General features: G+C 43.2%; 1 long non-coding RNA gene across 2 annotated transcripts; it reads left to right on the forward strand.

Annotated features, from left to right (window-relative positions):
• Window positions 1–377: 377 nt before the first annotated feature.
• Window positions 378–1,537, forward strand: LOC112226233. 2 transcript variants are annotated; one of them, XR_006082655.1, is made up of 3 exons: window positions 378–848; window positions 956–1,028; window positions 1,185–1,537. It is a non-coding gene; the product is annotated as an uncharacterized LOC112226233 (long non-coding RNA). The 2 variants fall into 2 exon arrangements; XR_006082654.1 differs by having other exon boundaries at window positions 378–1,028.
• Window positions 1,538–6,407: the final 4,870 nt, after the last annotated feature.

Consider the following 6,407-nt stretch of genomic DNA (forward strand, 5'->3'; position numbering starts at 1 on the left):
GGAGCAAGCTTTCAGGTCACGCGCCTCTAATAAACAGTACACTTCACTCGACCCTTGTTCTGAACTGCCCTACTTCTTTATTACACAAAGGAAAAACATCAACCAATTTCTAAAGACTGTTGACATCCAGTGGAAGCGATAGGAACTGCAAGCAAGTGCCTTAGAAATCTAGATCCCCATAGAAAACTCATTGAAAAAAGAGTGACCTCAAAAAAAAATACCTGGATGGTTTGTCCTCTGGGTTTCGCCTGCCAAATACGTTCTGTTATACTCACAGACATCATTCAAACCGTTTTAGAAACTTCAGAGTGTTTCCATCCAGATCTACTAATCATATGCATATCCTAGCTTCTGGGCCTGAGTAACAGGCAGTTTACTTTGGGCACGCTTTTCATCATGACGTGAAAATACTGCTCCCTAGCCTTAAGAAGTTTAAAACCTCCATCACATGTGCGCATCATACGGCTTTGTTTACAAACCATAAATAGCTCAAGTAGAACGTGGCAGAACGATACTGACAACTCAACTTTTCATCTGTGTTGTAACTTATAGCTAGCAAGCTACTTACCATCATGCCGGAAAAAACACACTGTGTTGTGACTGGATGCCATAGTGATAATTTAACATTACACTATTTCCTGAAGAATGAAGACATCCGTAAGCAGTGGCTGATTTTCATTTCGGGTGGACAGGATCATAACACCCATGTGCAGTGCACATTTAGAGCGAAGTTGCTTTATAAATTGGGGAGAACATTTGATGTGTCTTGCCAGGAAGCTAATCATGAAGATGGATGCTGAACCATCATTGACAGTGGATCAGTTTATCTTGCAAGCACTGACCATAATGTAAGTATGAGTCTGACACGGTGGCTGTAACTGTGGATACTTTGACGGTATATTTTCTGCAACACAGCTGATTGTCACTATATGGTTTTTGTTCTTCCATCCCTAAGCCCCCTACATTGAGTCTGAGAACTGACAGCAAACAGCTGATATGAAGGAATGTTGTCCACAAAAGGAGTTCTGGTGTGTATAGTATTTGTAATTTACCCCTGAAAATTATATTCTGCCATTCAATTATGTGGGTTGTTGTCTTATATTTGCTGTAGCTTGTGTCATTGGGGCTCTAATGATCTACATTTTAGAAAATTTAACATCTACTCGGTTTGCACATCTTTCCAGGCAACCAACGCAGCAGGAATGCCATGATACAAAATCAGCTTTCCCAAGACAAAGGGGCCTGTGAAGACAGAAAAAAGAAGGGGGATATGCTGTAGAGCCTGTGAAGACAGATAAAGTGAAGACAGACCAAAGAAGGGGGGATATGCTGTAGAGCCTGTGAAGACAGATCAAGTGAAGACAGACCAAAGAAGGGGGGATATGCTGTGAAGCCTGTGAAGACAGATCAAGTGAAGACAGACCAAAGAAGGGGGATATGCTGTAAAGCCTGTGAAGACAGATCAAGTGAAGACAAACCAAAGAAGGGGGATATGCTGTGAAGCCTGTGAAGACAGATCAAGTGAAGACAAACCAAAGACCAAAGGGGGATATGCTGTGAAGCCTGTGAAGACAGATCAAGTGAAGACAAAGCCTGTGAAGACAGAAAGAAGGGGGATATGCTGTGAAGCCTGTGAAGACAGACCAAGTGAAAAGACCAAAGGGGGATATGCTGTGAAGCCTGTGAAGACAGATCAAGTGAAGACAGACCAAAGACCAAAGAAGGGGGATATGCTGTGAAGCCTGTGAAGACAGATCAAGTGAAGACAGAAAAAGAAGGGGGATATGCTGTGAAGCCTGTGAAGACAGATCAAGTGAAGACAGACCAAAGAAGGGGGGATATGCTGTGAAGCCTGTGAAGACAGATCAAGTGAAGACAGACCAAAGAAGGGGGGATATGCTGTGAAGCCTGTGAAGACAGATCAAGTGAAGACAGACCAAAGAAGGGGGGATATGCTGTAAAGCCTGTGAAGACAGATCAAGTGAAGACAGACCAAAGAAGGGGGGATATGCTGTGAAGCCTGTGAAGACAGATCAAGTGAAGACAGACCAAAGAAGGGGGGATATGCTGTGAAGCCTGTGAAGACAGATCAAGTGAAGACAGACCAAAGAAGGGGGGATATGCTGTGAAGCCTGTGAAGACAGACCCAACCAAAACTGTACGTCATAATTATTCATTTCAAATCAATTGAGCATTTCAGGCACACACAAATTCCAAATACAAACATTGAAAAGTTCACTAAATATTGCATATTTCAAAATGAGTACTTCAAAAACACCAGAAAACAGATTGTAGAATGAGTAGATCGCTACATCAACAAATTGATAACGTCATAACTTAGAATAGTGAATAAAATGACATTTATTTCACTACCAATTTAACAAACATTTTCCTTTTCAAAACCCTCACAGGCTACATAGACAGGCTCCTGGATCTCCTCTTCAGCAAGGTCACCCTTGATCCAGTGCCTTATGTGGGGAAGATGTGCGAGCTGTCCATCCCAGAACCCATCTGCCCAGTGTGAGAGGCCTGACAAGGAGGAGGCCATATCTGGATTTGTCTCCAGCTTCAATCTTCGGGGTGTCTGAAGTCAAGTGGGTGACTGAAGCCTGCTTTATTGAAGCAGGGTACATGGTCCCCCTCCTCTCCCGATCCCGTCCCATCAATCTCTGTAGTTGGTTGCATTTCCCAAAGCCTAAGTAATTTACTTTTACATGATATGATATCACATTTTCTTTTACAAAGTTTTTTCTAACATTTGGACGAGAGATGAGAGTTACAAATTGTAAGACTCAATGGGGTCCTGCACACTGTAGGGCAGCAGGGTGCCTATATTGCGGCTTATGGCTCTATTTGATTTTTTTTTAAATGTCAAATGATGTCTCACCATTATTTCTTAACTTTATTTCTCATGAATGTCCATGTTGATCAATATTTCAGATATGCTTGCCTCATGTAAATTAACAAATAAATGTCTGATCAATACATACAATTCTGAACATATTGTCATTTATAATGCTAATGCAGAGGCACCAATCAATTGTCCAGTACACTTATTGTATGCTGTTTTCATGTACATTCCCTTATGTCTACGCTTCGGGGACTCAGACTTGACTAATTCTGCTGAAGAAGTGTATCAGTGAACAGTATTCTGTAATTAGATACAAAACAATAGAAATGCAATTGTGTATTGCTGCTGTTTGACTGATATCTAACAGTCCATTATCAGCTCTTTTGAGAACATTTTGTAGAGAAAATGGGTTGAGGAATACTATTTAGGGTCAGAATGACATGTGGCCCATTGCTTACCTGGTCATCATTGACATGTGACCCATTGTTTACCTTGTTTACCTTGTTACCTGGCAACGACCACAAGGGTGTTTCAAAGAGCTGTCATTCAAGGCGAGCACATGATATAAGCTCCCCGCCCACTCAGCCTGTTCTTTCAGGCTTCCTGATAGTTAGAAATGGGAGAAAGGGTACAATTTCTTCAATTCTGAGCATTTTAATAATGTAAAAATGTTATGGGTGATGTTTCGGTCATTCAAATTTTTACTTGAGAAATCGGATGACTGTGCGGGACCTTTAAAACAATAAGACAAAATAATACAATTCCACATGGACAATGCAGAATAGGGTCCTATTGTGCATGGTGGTCCCATAGATCTGGTAAAGAGGTCAATCGATCTTGAACAAAACAATGGAATTGCCATGGAAACGCGTGGGGGAAAGGGCTCCTCATTGCCCCCCAGCAAAATTAGCCTACATTTAGGCTATTGTTTGTATGTGTATTTCACACTATGTTGGGGTAAACATCGGAGTATAATACTTGTATAGATGCCAACCCCAACACGACGCTAAATTGTAATTATTTCGCCTCTATGGCCTATTTATTGCCTTACCTCCCTAATCTTACTACATTTGCACACACTGTACATATATTTTTCTATTGTGTTATTGACTGTATGTTTGTTAATTCCACGTGTAACTCTGTTAATGTTTGTGTGGCACTGCTTTGCTTTATCTTGGCCAGGTCGTAGTTGTAAATGAGAACTTGTTCTCATCTGGCCTACCTGGTTAAATAAAGGTGAAATAAAAAAATATGTTAATGTCATCGTTACCAATTAACTGCATTACAGTTAAAAACAACTTGGCCTACCACCACCAATTTCTATATGCTAGCTATGCTAATCAGTTTATAGCAAAAGTTAGCATTTAGCAGTCACTTCTTCTAAACCTGAAAAGTGACATCTACATGTTATGCAGCAAAAACAGCCAAATATATCCAAATTGGATTTAAGTAACCGCAATGTGGGCCTGTTACAATACATAAATCATTACGGATTTGACCAATATCCACTTTGTTAGATCAGATTTATTGAATGTGCGCCAATCTGGTCAATCTGAACGTCTGCGTTCCATTGACTCCTTTACCGCATCTATTGCTTATGACCGCTAGGGGGAAATGACGTTCTATCTACTGCAGTCATAGGTTGAATCTCAAACAGAACACTTGGCCCCTAAGCCCTTTATCGAGTGGCCACTTGCTGTTGCGTTTGATAGAGCTCAATTGAGTCTGCAAGTGTTTTGGCCAAAATGAGCATTGAGACGATGCGCACTCGACATCTCAACTGACATTTATCAATATTCCAAAATTCTAAATCCATTCGCAGGCATTGTCTCACACAACCTGTCTTGTGCATGACTCACTCGCTATGAAACATGGGCACTGGGACAGATGCATGCGCTGATAGATAGTGAAAAAGTTGTACAAACAAAACAACATCTCTACTCCTGCACAAAATACACTGCTCAAAAAAATAAAGGGAACACTAAAATAACACATCCTAGATCTGAATGAATGAAATATTGTTATTAAATACTTTTTTCTTGACATAGTTGAATGTGCTGACAACTAAATCACACAAAAATGATAGATGGAAATCAAATGTATCAACCCATGGAGGTCTGGATTTGGAGTCACACTCAAAATGAAAGTGGAAAACCACACTACAGGCTGATCCAACTCTGATGTAATGTCCTTAAAACAAGTCAACATGAGGCTCAGTAGTGTGTGTGGCCTCCACGTGCCTGTATGACCTCCCTACAACGCCTGGGCATGCTCCTGATGAGGTGGCGGATGGTCTCCTGAGGGATCTCCTCCCAGACCTGGACTAAAGCATCCGCCAACTCCTGGACAGTTTGTGGTGCAATGTGGCATTGGTGGATGGAGCGAGACATGATGTCCCAGATGTGCTCAATTGGATTCAGGTCTGGGGAACGGGCGGGCCAGTCCATCACATCAATGCCTTCCTCTTGCAGGAACTGCTGACACACTCCAGCCACATGAGGTCTAGCATTGTCTTGCATTAGGAGGAACCCAGGGCCAACCGCACCAGCATATGGTCTCACAAGGGGTCTGAGGATCTCATCTCAGTACCTAATGGCAGTCAGGCTACCTCTGGCGAGCACATGGAGGGCTGTGCGGCCCCCCAAAGAAATGCCACCCACACCATGACTGACCCACCGCCAAACCGGTCATGCTGGAGGATGTTGCAGGCAGCAGAACGTTCTCCACGGCGTCTCCAGACTCTGTCACGTCTGTCACATGTGCTCAGTGTGAACCTGCTTTCATCTGTGAAGAGCACAGGGTGCCAGTGGCGGATATGCCAATCTTGGTGTTCTCTGGCAAATGCCAAACGTCCTGCACGGTGTTGGGCTGTAAGCATAACCCCCACCTGTGGACGTCGGGCCCTCATACCACCCTCATGGAGTCTGTTTCTGACCGTTTGAGCAGACACATGCACATTTGTGGCCTGCTGGAGGTCATTTTGCAGGGCTCTGGCAGTGCTCCTCCTGCTCCACCTTGCACAAAGGCGGAGGTAGTGGTACTGCTGCTGGGTTCTTGCCCTCCTACGGCCTCCTCCACATCTCCTGGTGTACTGGCCTGTCTCTTGGTAGCGGCTTCATGCTCTGGACACTACACTGACAGACACAGCAAACCTTCTTGCCACAGCGCGCATTGATGTGCCATCCTGGATGAGCTGCACTACCTGAGCCACTTGTGTAGGTTGTAGACTCTGTCTCATGCTACCACTAGAGTGAAAGCACCGCCAGCATTCAAAAGTGACCAAAACATCAGCCAGGAAGCATAGGAACTGAGAAGTGGTCTGTGGTCACCACCTGCAGAACCACTCCTTTATTGGGGGTGTCTTGCTAATTGCCTATAATTTCCACCTGTTGTCTATTCCATTTGCACAACAGCATGTGAAATGTATTGTCAATCAGTGTTGCTTCCTAAGTGGACAGTTTGATTTCACAGAAGTGTGATTGACCTGGAGTTACGTTGTGTTGTTTAAGTGTTCCCTTTATTTTTTTGAGCAGTGTATGTGCGAGTATATCGTCGC

Source organism: Oncorhynchus tshawytscha, unplaced genomic scaffold, assembly GCF_018296145.1.
Source record: "Oncorhynchus tshawytscha isolate Ot180627B unplaced genomic scaffold, Otsh_v2.0 Un_contig_27_pilon_pilon, whole genome shotgun sequence".
Classification (NCBI taxonomy): domain Eukaryota; kingdom Metazoa; phylum Chordata; class Actinopteri; order Salmoniformes; family Salmonidae; genus Oncorhynchus; species Oncorhynchus tshawytscha.